Genomic DNA, 16,857 nt, shown 5'->3' with positions numbered 1-16,857 from the left:
AGATAGTGACAAAGAGATAGCAACAAATAAAGGCAGTGACAGAGATAGAAACAGAGAGAGATAGAGGTAGGTTGAAACAGATAGATACAATACAGATAATGGAATAGAAACATCCAGTACCACAAAAGTAAGCAGAAGCAAGGTGTACCCTAAAATGTTTTTTTTTTTTTTTTAACTAAAAGGCAGAGCCTTATGTTACCGAAGAAACACAGGCTAAATATATACATGGAAAAGCTTCCGTAAACAACTACTAAGTCAAAACAGTTGAATACAAGTCTTAAAAAACAAGTAGATCCAGAGCACACAGGCAAGAATAAATCCTTGCTAACCAGTGAAATAGAACTCTGCTGTGCAGAGGCAAAATGCCCTCACTAAACTTAAATGATAAGTAAATTATGTAATGACTGTTGTGCTAGCAAGCAGAAAGAAAAAGGACATTGCCCAAAAATTCAAAAACAAGCAAGGGTGGACCCATATCTGCATTCTATCTATGACCCTGAAGGCGGGCCCAATTTTTAATTGAAAATTAACCTAACCTAACCTAACCTATGGCAAAAGAAAGCTGACCCCGAAGCCTTTTTTTCTCTCTGTAAAATTATATATTATACACAAAGCTTGCGGACAGCTGATGGTGTCTCTGGGCCAGATGTAAAAACGAATGAATGAGCGAACAAGACGAAATGTTATTAAAGGTGGCAGGTAGCTCATCTTAAAGGCTTCCGGATTTAGATTAGATACATTTACGTAGCTTTCATCATTGTACATTTAACAAAATGAGCGGCAATGCATTGCCCAAAAATAGGATGCAAGAGAGCCAAAGAGGAATGCTTCTTCCCACAATGAACAGTTCCCCAAAGCCTCCTAACCTGTTGGAGAACTACTACGTGCATCCGGACATGCACTGGCTAAAAACCTTGTTTAGTAGCTGAAGTTCCTAGAAATCCCCACCAAGGTGGGGAGCACTATATTATTGAAATGTAATGTTCTTGAACACCCATGGTTTAGATCTGTCTGCAATTGAGTGTGTGGGGCGTTTGGGATGGAGAATGGTTTTAAACCAAGGGAGTTACATTATCAGAATCTTCCCTTTGTGTTTAGTCAAGCACAGGTAGACCAATTTACCAGCTTGAATGGGCCAAATGGACAAGTTACAAACTGTGTATCACTCTTAAACACACCTGCAGAGCATGAAAGTTAGAAAGAGAGGAAAGGGGAGGAATTGGTCGGTCATGTACACCGTCTCAGAACCGTAACTACAAAATCAATTAAAGTACGTTCGTCCAGTAATATTGAATCCACTCAGCCAATTGGGTGTGGAAACACAGGTCGACACATATCAGTTCATTTAGAACAATTGTCCTCACTCACCCATGGGTGACATGCTTCATCATTGGGCATTGCTCCTCGTCAGGCCGGCACTGCAATGCCCGACGGGCCCCATAATGGGACTTTTTGCCAGAGATCTTTTGATCGTTATTGCCAGAAAGAAAGAAGAGGACTGGGTGGCGTGAAATGAAAAATGACTATAGGTACCCAAAAGGGAGAATTTTTAATTGTTGTGTCGTTAGGGACATAGGTCAAGATTAAAAACAAAAGCGGGAGAAATATCAGGTGTGATGGTCTTATTCCACACAAGTGCAAAAGTATCAACTTGATTCCGTACAGAGATGGAGGGAAAACTATCCCTCCTGGGTGTGATACTGACTATTTGTTTTACACTCCAAATATTGTGGTAAACATGTTTCTCACCCTAATCGTCCCTATAGATCGAACAGCAATCTAAATGAACCTCATCCTCAATAGGAAGGTGTAAAAACTCCTCTTATGTATAACACAGTGGGACTTATCTCTTGTAACTGGGGAAATTATCCCATTCTAAGTGATGACCCTCCTAGATGAAGATACAGGCCCCTTGGAAGCACATGGATGTTTCCAGACACGTGGATGACAGGTAGGTCGAAGAGACGCACAATTTTGCCACTGGGGTAGTAGCATCCATGTGCTTCCAAGGGGCCCTTGCCTATATCTAGGAGGGTCAACACTGTGGGATAATTTACCCGGTTACAAGAGATAAGTACCAATGTGTTATACTTAAAAGGAGTTTTTACACCCTCTTAGCAAGAACAAGGTACATTTAGGTCCTGATGAATCGCTGCTCGATCCATAGGGACGGTTAGGGTGAGAAACATGTTGATCACAATACCTGGAGTGTAGACAAGTAGTCACACCCAACACTAATAGTTTTCCCTCCATCTTTGTATGGAAAGGAGTTGATATTTTTGCACTTGTGGGGAATTAGGCCATCACACCTGATATGTACCCCACATTTGTTTTTAATCTTGAGATAGGTTCCTACCGACACAACAATTAAAAATTCTCCCTTTTGTGTATCTATAGTCATGTTTAATGTCATACCACCCAGTCCTCTTCTTTCTTTCTGGCAATAACGATCAAGAGATCTCCATCAAAGAGCCCCATTATGGGGCCCATCAGGCACTGCAGTGCCGGCATGATGAGAAGCAATGCCCAAGCATGAAGCATGTCACCCATGGGTGAGTGAAGGCAATTGTTCTAAATGATCTGATATGTATTGACTTGTGTCTCCACACCTAATTGGCTGAGTGGAGTCCATTTTACCGGAACAGTGTATTTTAATAGATTTTGTAGAGAATGAAAGTTAAATGTGTAACAAACCTTCCAGAAGCGCACATGTACTTTATCTATTTGTTTTGAGTTACTGGCTCCCTTTTCCCTATAGTGACCATATAAAAGAAAAACACAGCTACTTTGTAAAGCTTTCGTTGAAGTCTCTTTTAGTACAGACAATGTGTAAAAATAGTATTGCAGATATGAGTAGTAATAAATTAACAATGTAAAAATGAAAAAGCAAACAACATATTACATTGTGAAGAATCATTTAATTTTTAGCACTAACTAATAAACACATTAGCGCCAAAGGTTTCCCATTTTACGAGAATTCATTATTTACATGTTTGTTGTCATATACTTGAACTTCAAATATACTTTTCAGTCCTCTGCATGTCTGCAGGACAAGGCTAGATTGTGTTTATGTGGCTGCATTGTGTTATCTGGTAACAGCCTTGGTACAGTACGTGGGGACCTGCTCTACTTCCTGAACCGAAAGCTTTTGTCCCAGAGAGAGGCGCAAGAGCTCCTTCTACATAATATCTTGCCATTTTTTGAGAAAAATACCTTTGTGAAAAATTATGCATATTAATTAATTAACAATTTTAAATGAATAATGACATTTGGGGACGTAAGTGCAATGAGTAACTGCACAATACAAGGGACGCAGTAGGCATGTAAAAAAAAACACTCTAAACCCTGAAGAACAGTAATCATTCTAGTAAATATGTGCATATATGTAATCACATTAAAACTGGTTACGTTTCAGTATATGCAATATGCAGCGTGGTGTAAAATCAGGTGCAAAAGCTCGAAGCAAAACTTGGCTATTGCCCCTTGTCCCTTTAAACTGAGTTCTGTACAATAGACACGAATAAAGCCTCTAAATCCAAAGTGTCAACAGTAGATTCAAATGTAGGAGGTGAAGGTGAAAAACAAACCATGGACCTCATCAGCTAAATCCAGGGAGAAAACAGGAGCTGCAGTTATTGTGGAAGTTGGCAAGAATCACAGAGAATCGTAGTAATGACAGTGACAAGAGGGCTTCATGTTAGTTGCAGATGAGCAAAACATTGATGCCACAATAGGAGCTCACAAACCAGACACCAGCGACTAAGGAGCCATTGATGCATAGGATGGGTTAGTGGGTCATGAGGCAGCAGCAAGAGTGTTTCATAAGCAGAAGATGTGATGATAGGACCATGGCAAGCCTAAGGAGCAAATGGTGGATCAATTCTCACTGATTCAAAAGAAGCACAACTGAAAGTTCTATTGGGATGGCTAGGACAATCATGAAAATGCAGCATTGAAATAAAGGTTTTAACGCTGGTACATGTTTGTGATAGCTCAATGTCCAGTGGTCACCCAGACTGGACAGCAACTCAAATCTCAAGTAGAAAGCAATAGCATGATGACTCAGATTCTGCTCAGATTCGTACAATCATGTTTATTATATTAGTATCATGATTAAAATGATCGCTGATCAAGATTGTAGCGAGTGAGCTCAAACATGCAGGTGTACTTCTGTTTACAGTTTTAAAGACAGGCAATAATCCAGAACCTAGCCTTTAAAAGAAATTATCAGTCTCTATTGTATTGGCAGCATGATAGACAGCCCAACCAGGCCGGTGAAATGAGTCGGAAACTGAGTCTTGAAGAGAAGCTATATCTCCATCACAGAATGTGTTCTCTGAAAGTCTTTCTGTGTTTGAACAACAAAAGGCGTATCAAAATACAGTAAATCAGCCTTTGGCCAAAAAAGAACATCAAAGACATTGCTGGAGGAGGGTATATTATCACATCACAGCATTTTGCAGTCCTTTGCACAGTAAAGAGATAAACATAGCTTGACCCAACCCACAACATAAAATATTAGCATTGAAAACACCCACTTTTTCTGGGAAGAGCATATGAGGGAATAACAGCTGTATGTGCAGCTAGGAAAAAAGCAAACGAGGTCAGCCTTTGAAAAGTCACAAGAACTATGTTTTCTGATTGTAATTGTATTACAGACTAAGGGCCTCATTCTGACCCTGGCGGACGGCGGAGGCCGTCCGCCAGGGTACCGCCGCTGAATGACCGCACCGCGGTCAAAAGACCGCGGCGGCCATTCAGACATTTCCTCTGGGCCGGCGGGCGCTCTCCAAAAGAGCACCCGCCGGCCCAGAGGAAATGCCCCTGCAACGAGGACGCCGGCTCAGAATTGAGCCGGCGTAGTTGCAGGGGTGCGACGGGTGCAGTTGCACCCGTCGCGTATTTCAGTGTCTGCTTAGCAGACACTGAAATACTTTTCGGGGCCCTCTTACGGGGGCCCCTGCCGTGCCCATGCCGTTGGCATGGGCACGGCAGGGGCCCCGAGGGGCCCCGCGGCACCCCCTACCGCCATCCTGTTCCTGGCGGGCGAACCGCCAGGAACAGGATGGCGGTAGGGGGTGTCAGAATCCCCCATGGCGGCGCAGCAAGCTGCGCCGCCTTGGGGGATTCTAAGGGCAGCGGTAAACCGGCGGGAGACCGCCGGTTTGCCTCTTCTGACCGCGGCCGAACCGCCGCGGTCAGAATGCCCTGCGGGGCACCGCCGGCCTGTCGGCGGTGCTCCCGCCGACCCTGGCCCCGGCGGTCTTAGACCGCCGGGGTCAGAATGACCCCCTAAATGCCCTCATGTATTAATACATGTAGATGTGCTATTAAGGACAGAAACGAAATTGAGAAAACAATAATATTGGAACGGATGATGCTACTAATGTAAAAGGTATGCGTTGCATACTGGTCCATAACATTCCATAGAGGCTTGTGTTTTATACCCATCAAAGGGCCAGATTTAAGAAAAGTGGCGCTACATTACATTTAGCACCACTTTTCTTGTGGCCCCTTGCGCCCCCCTACCGCCACCATGTATTTAAAAAACGGGCCACCGTGGCACAATGTAGGGGGCAATAGCCTCAGAATTTCTGACACTATTGATGTAGTGTTCAGGGTTAGCGCCACAATTTTGGAGCTAACCCTGAACAGTATTGGCGCTAACCCTGAGCAGTACATAGGGGCCCATTGAAAACAATGGCATGCCAGAAAAATGCCGCAAATTTTTTTCTTACATTTCTGAACATCATTTTTGTGCCCCCCCCAAAGGGGGAGTGCCCCCCTTGCATACTTTATGCCTGGCGCAGGCATAATGTGGCTCAAGAGGTTACAAAGTGACGCAATGCATGCATTGTGTCACTTTGTAAATATGACGCAGCGTTTTTTGCAATCTAATGCCACATTAGCATAAAAAAATGACACTTATATGTTGTTAGATGACGGTAGGCCCTCTTAAATCTGGGCCAAAATGTGAAGTCGAGATGGAACTAAAAATAGTCCCATGTATTAATCACACTAGTGTAGATTGTCAGCTGGGGAAAAAAAGATGCCCCTTCTATTTTTTTCTACAGAGAGAAGATGACAGAATGTGTCTTGTTAGCGAAGTACTACTGACGTGCAGTGACATTGTAAGTCACAAAGAGTGCAGTTCCATTGAGGAGGAGTAAGGGAATACTGTGCCTCAAGAGCCCAGTGTAACTGGGTAATTGCACATATTTGACTTGTTCTTGACATAATCGAGACAAATTCTTTGATCTGATTTAGAGGCCGAAGAAGTGATAGCAGAACAAGAATACATCTATTTAGAATAGTGTATGCATGCCTTTATCCAAAACAGATGAAGTATTTTGCAAAATTTCTCTATCTCTCTACTACAAGCATTTGCTTCTTTTTCAGAATAAGCTTCAGAGTGCTGCATCAAACCATACAGTAATTCAGAGAATGGATCACTCTTTTCCCTAGCACTAGATAGACCTAAAAGAAAGTCAGTAATATTCATATAATCATCTGCTTTCAGCATGTTTTCGCACAAAATTGAGGTCAAACTTTGATAACCATTTTTAACCTTACCAACACTATAGCTAGTAACTGTGACAGGTGAAAACTGGGATGAGGTCTTTTTTAAGTTTTAAAAGAAATACATTTTACTTAAATATATGTAAAATAGATAAAACAGTAGAAGCATTCTACAATGTTTGCCGGTGAAATTGAATACAATTTCATAATAAGAAATACACTTTATGAAACAGGAAAGAAGAAAGGTGGGGGAGAAAAGAGGAGGGAAAGGGAAGAAAAAGCAAAAAAACAATAATCACAATATATAACGATATTGTAAAATTACATTGAAACTTTGAAAATGACATAGAACACTTGAAACAATAAGATAAAATGTTGCAACATATTACAATTAATATGAAATCATGATAGCATGAGATATGTCAAGGTGGTTTGGAAACCTCTTCAGTAACAAACTAGCTTTTAAAGTTAGATTAATACAACAATATAGTAACAGGTGTTCGAAGAATTTCTCTCTTAATAGCTAGGGATATAGGGGTTGACATAACTTCTATCCAATCTATGATTATAACAAAAATCATACCACCATGCTTGAAAAAATAGATTAAACATATTTTTCCAATTTTTTCGTTATTTGTTGAAATGCAACAGCGTTAACTGTACGAGAAGTTTTCTAAATTTTCAATCATATTTTGTTCCATACTTGCAGAGAAAGGGACATATGTAAGTAGGTTTCCCACAGCAGTTCTAAAGATGTTTTGGGTCTGGGTTCAGGAAAAGAAGTGAGCTGAGTGTATATCTTAAAGGCAGAGGGAAAAGTTGGCAACAGTGTGTGGAGAGATGTAAGGGGGATGTTGAAGATATATTGACACCTATGAAATTATATGTGGTGGAGATGGCAGAAATTAAATCTGGTATTTGAGTTTATATGCATTGGGCGATTTAAATGAGGTTTGAGCCTGAAAGAAAGTAAGTAGGAAGTCATTATGTACTAATTGATGAGTCCACAGTAAACCCCTATTTTGCTAAGATTTCCAACATATAGTCCTGCTATTGATTTCAATGAATTTATTGTACCAAATAGAGGATTGGAGAACCTGATCTAGATTAGAGAGACAAGATATATAGATGGGCTGCAGTAAAGGAGAGATAGGGAAAGGGGAAGATAAACATTCTGAGAAGGAAAATGGCTGGATAAAGGTTAATTCCAGTTCTGTCCATAATGGGCGTTCTTGTCGAGGAAGAGTATAATAGTATTGCGCTGATTGTCTAAAAAAAAAAAAAAGCAGCATGATAAGTTTTAAAATTTGGGAAATTAACCCCTCCTTGCTGTTTAATGCATTGAAGATTGAAAGACATGCAAGGTCTTTTGCTATTTCATAAGAAAGAAATGAGGATAGAATATATTTTTTTTAAAGCTGAGGAGGGAATATTAATTGGTATTGCAGGAAGATAAAAAAGTACAATAGGAGCTAATACCATTGTAATGGAGTCCAGTCTACCCCACCATAAAAAATAGGGAATTCCATCTTGATGTATGACTCTTTAGAATGGAAAGAAAGGTGCTGGTATTAATGGATATAGTATAGTTAACGGAAGTTGCAAAGCATAAACCCAAGTATTTTATTTTTGTTGTACTCCAGAGAAAATTTGAGAATGAAAAATTATGTTTAAAACACCATTTATTAAGCGGGAGAGTTTTACATTTGTCAGCGTTAATTTTATAATCTGAAAGGGCAGCATATTCAGAGACTGTGTCATAAAGCCCTGAATATTGGTATTGTAGCAGATACAAGACACAAAAGTACAAAAATAAAAAGAAGTAGAGAAAGAGGACAACCCTGCCTAACCCCTCTATGTAATGGAAAAGAAGTAGACATTAAGCCATTGACGAAAACTGATAATTTAGGTGAGAAGTATAAAAGATAAATTAATATTTTTTTTTTTTATGCCCAAATCTAAACCAAGAGAGAGTGGAGAAAATACATTTTGAGTGAACTCCATTAAAATCTTTCTCAGCATCAAGAGATATTGCTGCTAAGGAGTGTGAGGAAGTTTTAGATTTACTTAAAATATTGAAAAACATCCTTGTGTTATCTGCAAGATGCCGGCCTTTAACAAAACCACATTGTTCTTTAGCAATTAAGCTTGAAGGAAAGGATCTAAACATAAAGCAGGAATTTTAGCAAAACTTTTATAAGACTTAACAAGCGAAATGTGACGGAAATTTTTAAATAAATTAGAATCCTTATTATCCTTACAGATGAGGCATATTAAAGCATCCTAAAAAGTACCAGAAGATGATTTATTAGTTATAAAAAAGGAGAAGAGTTTAAATAATTTTTGAATTAATTGCTTAGAAAAATGAGTGTAAAATTCAGTAGGAAAACCATATGGTCCAGGAGCCTTGCCTATTTTAATAGATTTAGGGGCATATTTATACTGCCCTAGCGCCACCTTGCGCCACATAAACATAATTGTTATTGACATTAATGTGGCAGAACGAGGCTGAAATCACCCCGCCTTATTTACAGGGTGGTGCAATGCATGCATTGCGCCACTCTGTAAACCTTTGCGCTACATTATGCCCGTGCCAGGCATAATGTATGCAAAGGGGGCATTACCCCTGTTAGGGGTGCCAGAAAACTGGCGTAAGGAAATTTTTATGGCACTTCTAATGCCTGCTCAAGAGCAGGCATTAAAAGGGGCCTTCCATTCTTTAGAATGGGGCCCTATGTACTCTGCAGGAGTAGCGCCAAGTTTCTGGCGCTACTCCTGCGGAGTACATCAAAAGCGTCATGAATAATGAAGCTATTGCCCACTACCCTGCGCCATGGTGCACTGGATTTCATATACGGCGCACACATGGTGGCGGTGGGGGGGGGGTGCTAAGGAGCGCAGGGAAAGTGGCGCTGCACTTTCCATAAATCAGACCCTTAATTCCCATATGAATGTCTTGTAGAGAAATGTCCTCTTCAAGAGAGGAGGGATCTATATTTGATTCAAAATCTTCGTACTTTGAGGTTAAGTAACCATGAATGTCTGGAATAGAAGGATAATTTTCAGGAGTATATACATGGTTGTAATAAGTAGAAAAGTCTCATTATGAGTTTGATCATTGCATAAAAGTGTTTTAATTTTAGTCCACTCTTTTTTAATTTTAAGATAATTTGCTAAGGTTTTACCTGCTTTATTTTGACCTCTATAATATTTAGCACTTGGCTTAAGTAGATAGGAAGATGCTTTTTCTGTAAATAGTTTGTTGAACTGAAATTTGGCTTTAATTAGTTCATCCAAAATCGTTCTAAATTTGGTTGTAAAAAAAAGTATGTTTTAAGTTTTTAATTTGTTTCATAATATATATTGGTTTTTTAAATTATTTCCTTTTTGTTTGAAACATAAGATAAAATGAAGTCTTTTGCAGTGGCTTTAAATGGATCCCATACCATTTGAAAAGAAACTTCTGGGGTTTCATTCAAAAGAATAAAATAATAAGTAAAAGCTTGTAAACGTTTAGTGAAGGTAGTATTTTGGGAGAAACAGGGAGAAAATCAAGGTCTAAAATGACTGGGGTGTGGTCCGAAATTAAAATAGTGTCCATATTTGCTTGTATGAAGTGTTGAGAAAGAGTTTAGAAACAAAGAGATAGTCAGTTCTAGATTGCATAATATGAACAGGGGTGAAAAAGGTGTACTCTTGTAGGCATGTGTTGCTAGGACACCGAAGGGCCAGTTATGAGTTTGGAGGATGGGAAGGCCTGTCTGCTGAACTTCCAACAGGGAGGTTGCTGCCTTAATGGCTACTCTCTCCTGGCCAAATTACGACTTTCCCCCTGGGCTGACAGGTGGAAACCAAGGTTTCTGCCCGTCAGCATGGCGGGAAAGTGGCGGCAGCATTGTTGCCAGCTCGTAATCGTAATTGATTTGGCAGTCAGACCGCCATAGTGAGTCTGGTGGTCACACTCATAATGAGGCCAAAAGTGTCAATGAGGCCTTGTTGTTTGATGGTGGATGTAAATTGTTTGTGCCCTAAAAATTAAATATTCATCTGTGATAGACATCAGCTTCCGCTGAATAGTGGGTCAAAATTATTTGTCAGAGTGTGTAGGAGCATAAATGTTGAAGATTGTCAGCGGGATATTATTAATGGCTAGCTTTAGGAAACGTCAACGACCATCAGCATCCAATTCTTCAGATAGCAGTTTAACATTTGTTTAAAAAAAATATTACAACACAATTACGTTTGCGTGTTCCAGGTGATGAGAAAGCATTCTGGGACTTCTGCATGTACAACGTGAGATTCTTTCAATAGACCTACATCCACATGCAATCTGGCTCGATATGCTGATACCCTTTGTCTTTTGATGAGTCAGCCTAACCCCTTAACATTCTATATAACCATACCTAAGGTCATAAATAAAACATTTGGATTTGTTTAACAGGTTTAGTAATTTGAACAGTAAAAACATAGTCATGTTATGTATCCATTAAAGGAAATTATTTATAAAGTCAACTTTGAGGAGGAGAACAAGATAAAGTATAAAATGGAACATTAAATATTTCGATTGAGCAATACAAGCAAAATAAATGACCATTGAAATGAAGCAATATAATTCAACCATTAACTTCAACTGTAAGAAAGGTATGAAAGAAAGAAAGAAGTAAATATGAATCTAACATTAGGAAGAAGAATATACAGAGAAAATACAGGGGAAAAGCGTAAGAAAAAGAGGAAAAGAGAAAAATTAAGAAATAAGGACAGGAAACAGAAAAGACTAAATAACAAAAAATCATACCTATGAAACACATAAAAGATTGAGAATGGTGATGAAACATAAGGGAGATGATGCAACCGTAACCCATGACATAGCCAACAATGAGAAAACCAGGCCACACAATAAACAATTATGACACATTCCAGAAGGCAAAATAAGAGGATACCTGAAATAAGAGAAATAAATAAGTTAACAAATATAATCAACACATATAGAAGAATACAAGAAGATTAACAAAGACAGATCACAAACTATTATATGATCAAGTCATAGGAAGTATTCATTTTTCTTCTTTGCAGTTGTCTGTGAAATGCTGCAAATCTGAGGGATCTTCATATGTTGTGGTTTTGTTATTATAGGTTACTTTAAATAGACATGGGTGAAAGACTGAAGGGAGTAACAGTCTTTCAGCCCCCCCCTGCAAACTAAAGCATCTCATCCTAATGGCAAGCAAGAGGATATTTGATTATTTTGGTTTTTAATTTTACAATTGGGCCAAGAGAGCTTGGATAACTCCTAATATCTTCCCAATTGGAATGGAGAGTGGCTGCACTTTTTGACTTTGGGATACTGCCATCTGAAAAATCTACCAGACCTAGACGCATCTGGAAACGAAGGCCTAAATTTATGAAAAATGACGCACAACTTCACTAACGTAGTGCTGCGTCATTCTTTTTAACGCCAGCTAGCGCCATTCATTTAAGCCATCCGTGTGCCGTATTTGTGAAATGACGCATGATGGTGCCAAGGAATGGATAGCAAAAAGATGCTAGCCAGTGGGTGGTGGCGTTAGGGGAAATGGTGCTAGTGGGTCAGAAATGACGTTAGGCTGGTTAGCTGCAAAACCTCTGCCGCTAATCAGCAACCGTAATTATTTTAAGCACAAGCAGCCAAAAAATGACTTCGGTCAAAGTATAGACAGGAGTCATTCCCACCACCCCAATGCCCACCACAGGGGACCAGTGTCCCCTGGGCAAGACCTACACACATACACAAACACTTACCTGCAACTTACCTGGGATGGGCTCCCTCCTCCCGTAGTGTCCCTGTGGTGTGGGTGGTGGTGTTGCTGGGGCTTGGGGTGGGCATCTGTGTGCCCATTCCATTGTGTTTCCCCATGGAAATAGTCCTACCTGGAGTTTAACGCCTGGTCTGATCAGGTGTTAAATAATGGCACTAAGAGGGCTTAGCGCCATTATTTTGGTCCTCCACCCACCCGCGCCTTTAGGTCTGTGCCGTGAGTTAAATATGGCGCTAGGGGGCTAGCGTCATTTTTAGGAAGGGAACGCCTACTTTGCATCTCATTGATGAAAGGTGGGTTGGCGCTTCCTAGAAATGGCGTTAACTCCAATATTTTGATGCAATACAGTTCTAGCGTCAAAATATAAATGTGGAGTTAAGTTAGCGCCGTTTTAGTATCAAAATAAATGATACTAAGGTGGCGCTAACCTTCCATAAATATGGACCTAAACATCTCAGTGAGTCCAGGGTGGTGTGATTCACATGCACCCCACACCATTTTATTACCCACAATGCCCTGCAAGCCTCCAACTTTGCTTGAAATCACGCATTTTCCCTACATTTTTGTGATGGAAATTTCTGGAATCTGTAGGAATCCACAAAATTCCTACCACCCATCATTGTCGCATCTATACCGATAAAAATTCTGTCCCACTTGTCAGCCTAAAATCTTTTATTTTCAAACTGCCTTTTTGGACCCGCTTTGGTTCACTCTCAATTTCAACATGTTTTTGGACCTTCCCTGTCACAGGCACTTGGCCCACCTACACAAGTGAGGCATCATTTTTAGCAGGCGACTGAGGTGAAAATTGGATAGAAGGAAATTTGTGGTTGTGTGGTGATCCCACACAGAAATGTGAAGGAAATTTGATTTTTTAGCTAACTTTGAGGTTTGCAGGTGATTCTGGGAAAGAAAACACTGGGGGATCCACCCAAGTCACACCTTCCTGGACTCCCTCAGGTGTCTAGACATGTCTGGGTTTGGTAGGTTTCCCTAGATAGCTGCTGAGCCCAGGACCAAAATGCGGGTACTCCCCTTGCAAAAACAGGTACTTTTGTAATAGATAAGTTTGATGTGTCCATGTTGTATTTTGGACACTTCCCTGTCGCTGGCATTAGACCTACCCACACAAGTGAGGTACCATTTTTATCGGGAGATGTGCAGTAATGCTGGGTGGAAGGGAGTTTGTGGCTCCTCTCAGATTCCAGAACTTTCCATCACTGAAATGTGAGGAAAAAGTGTTTTGTTGCCAAATGTTGAGGTTTGCAAAGGATTCTAGGTAACAGAATCTGGTGAGAACTCCACAAGTTACCCTATCCTGGGTTACTCTAAGTGTCTATTTTTCATAAATGCACAGGTTTGGTAGGTTTCCCTAAGTGCCGGCTGAGCTACAGCCAAAAATCCACAGCTAGGCACTTTCCAAAAAACATGTCAGATTTAACTGTAAAAATGTGATGTGTCCATGGAAGTAAGTTTGTGGCTCCTCTCAGATTCCAGAAACTTTGCAGCACCGAAATGTGAGGGAAAATTGTTTTGTTTGCCAAGTTTTGAGGTTTGCAAAGGCTTCTGGGTGCCAGAACCTGGTGAAAGCCCTCACAAGTCATCCTCATTCTGGATTCCCATAGGTGTTTAGTATTAATAAATGTATAGGTTTGCTAGATTTCCCTATGTGCCGGCTGACCTAGAGACCTAGAGACCAAAATCCACAGCTAGGCACTTTGCAAAGACACAAATTTGGCGTGGATAGCTTATGTGGACAAAATGTTATGAGGGCCTAAGCGTGAACTACTGCAAATAGCAAAAAAAAAGACTGCACAGGAGGAGAAAAGGCCTGGCAGTGAAGGGGTTAAGTGGCATGTAAAATGGACCACATTTCTTGTAATAGAATGGTCAATAAGCCACTGGGAATAGGTTTTGGGTATGTTCATCCTTGCGGCTGTGCCAGAGCTTGCTTAGATGTGGTTCTCTCACAACTCAAAGCCATGCACCCCCCCGCCCCAAGATGAGGTCTATATGATAAAGAATCAGGAAGTTTAGATAGGATTATTCAAGTACATTTGCTAGTATCAACCAGTCAGTGTGCTCTTCTGTCAAGGTATATGAAGGTATATCAAAAGTGCCATTTCAACTTAATTGCTTAGCCTCATCAGTGGTCTTGGATGTGTATTGTTATCCCAATAAACTAATGGCATCTGTCAATCCTTAAGGGAAGTAAAACCCAGGCATGTAGTTTGATGAAGAGTTTTATTGTAAAAATATGTCCCCTTCAGTACAGGCATGCAGGAAAGAGTGTATTAAATGCCATAATCTGATAGGATTAAGGCCCATATTTATGGGAAAATGACAGAGCGCAACACTGAGTCAAAATTGGCAGCGCTGCGCTCCTTCATTTTCACAGCGCCAATATGCGCCATATTTAATTGAATACGACGCACCTCTGTGTTGTCCCCTGTGCTGGTGCTATATTTAGTGGTTACACCTCGTTGTAAATATGGACTTTAGCGCCACCGGGAGCTCTTAGATGTGGCTTTTAAATGTGCCCCTAAGTGTCCCAGAAAATTGTACTGTAATAATATCCAACAAAATTTTAGATTTGTTTTAAAACAAACTTAAGAAATGGAGGGGAATATATTGCTCCACGTTGTGTGAACAAAACGCTTGGCAATAATTAGGAATCTTTCAGGGAGCTTGGGGAACATGGTGGGCCGTGCGGCTGCCGCTCGTTAGAACGCGTACCTGGGTCTCCCCCGGATGGTGTGTGTGATCGCCATTTCCTCCCTGAGTCCGCTGCCTTCAGTGTGCCGATGTGTAGAATGCTGGTTGCGAGTGAGGAGAGCGCAGGGAGTCTCAGGAGAGGCTGTGACGGACTCTGCGGGGCTTTGTTCTGGATCCACGCTGCCCTGGAGCTTCGGAAGAGCCGCAGGGCAGCCTTGCGCTTTCCTGTCCGGGGGATCGTGGGCAGAGCCAGCACAAGCAGAGCAGCAGCCAAAGCTGTGGCTGAGAAGCTGGTGGAGGGTCCAGTGGCTACACAGGTAGCCACTGGACCCTCCACCAGCCACATCTAAGAGCCACATCTAAGAGCTCCCAGTGGCGCTAATGTCCATATTTACAAGGAGGTGTAACCTGCAGAAGAGGCAGAAAGCAGCGCAGAGAGTGCCATAAGGCAGCATCTGAGGGGGTTGCCTACCTGGGCTTCAGGAAACGAGCCAAAGGGTCACCAGCAGAGAGTAAGTGGACAAAATAACTGGACAACAACTGAAAAGATATGGGAAGGGGTGAAGCCGAAAAATCAGGACAGGCTGTCAGGGGCTTTGGGCAGTGGGGAAGTGCATAGCACCACAAAAATTTACAAATTAAAGCATAAGTCCAATACAGCTCACCCTAAAGTAATGCCCTCTCTCAGGGCATATTTGAAGGCTTTACCATTAGTTCTAAGAAATTGCTCCACAAGTTCAATGGAGCTCAATTTAGGAGGAAGCCCTCCTGCTACACAGCCTCGCGATGGCGGTCGAACCGCCGCAGACAGGGCCGCCCAACCGCCCCATTATGACGGTGGCGGAGCCACCCCAGTCCAACAGTTGACACCCCCAGGCTGCAGCCAGCCTGCAGCCTGCAGCCTGGCAATCCCGGCAGTTGTCATCCGCCAGGGCAGTGCTGCAAGCAGCACTACCCAGGGGATTATGGGTCCCCATCTGCCAGCCTTTCCATGGCGGCAAACACCGCCATGGAAAGGCTGCCGGAATGGGGGCATCAGTGGGCCCCTGCACTGCCCATGCACAGCTCCAGGGGCCCCCATGTACAGCTCCAGTGAAATGCGCGACAGGTGTTGTCGCACCCCGACGCAGCACAACATTGCTGCCGGCTCAATTACGAGCCAGTGTCAATGTTGTGGTGAGTGTTCCGCTGGGCCAGCGGGCGAAAACAGAACACTCCTAATGTGATGGGCAAAAGACCTCCAGTAGAAAGTAAGGAAGACCTGGCGAGGAATATTCAGAAGATCCACAGAGACCCTTTTTAGGAGAAATCCCAACAACAACAAAAACAACAAAAATTCTGCTGGATTTTCAAACATATCTTTTGAAAGAAAATATTTTGACAAATGTAATAAAAATGAAATCCCTGAGAGGGGAAGACTTCTCATTTGAAATTAGATCAGATTTATCTAGGACAACATTGAATAAGCAATGGGATCTGGGGAAACGTCTTGAGAAGTTTAAAGGTTAAGGCGTAGTGGCCCAGCTCAAATTTCCAGCATACCTTCAGGTAATGCACAATAATAGAATGCATACTATAAAAAATCCTACATCAGCAGATGAGTTGTTGGCCGCCATTAAAAAGGGGAATGTTGTGGATTGAAGGTTCTCATGTATGCAGACATACGCAGACATTCCAGCCACGTGGGGAGCCCAAAGGCGCTCTAAAATTGGGCTAGTGGGCTCATTAAAAGAAGGGATGTTCTCCAGAGAGGGTAAATCATGGAAGAACGCACAGTGGAGGGAAGTAGGTGGTCACAGGGTGGGGAGCATATGGGAAAAGGAGAAAA

The sequence above is a fragment of the Pleurodeles waltl genome, chromosome 3_1, assembly GCF_031143425.1.
Source record: "Pleurodeles waltl isolate 20211129_DDA chromosome 3_1, aPleWal1.hap1.20221129, whole genome shotgun sequence".
Lineage (NCBI taxonomy): Eukaryota > Metazoa > Chordata > Amphibia > Caudata > Salamandridae > Pleurodeles > Pleurodeles waltl.
Note: the sequence above shows the minus strand (reverse complement) of the source record.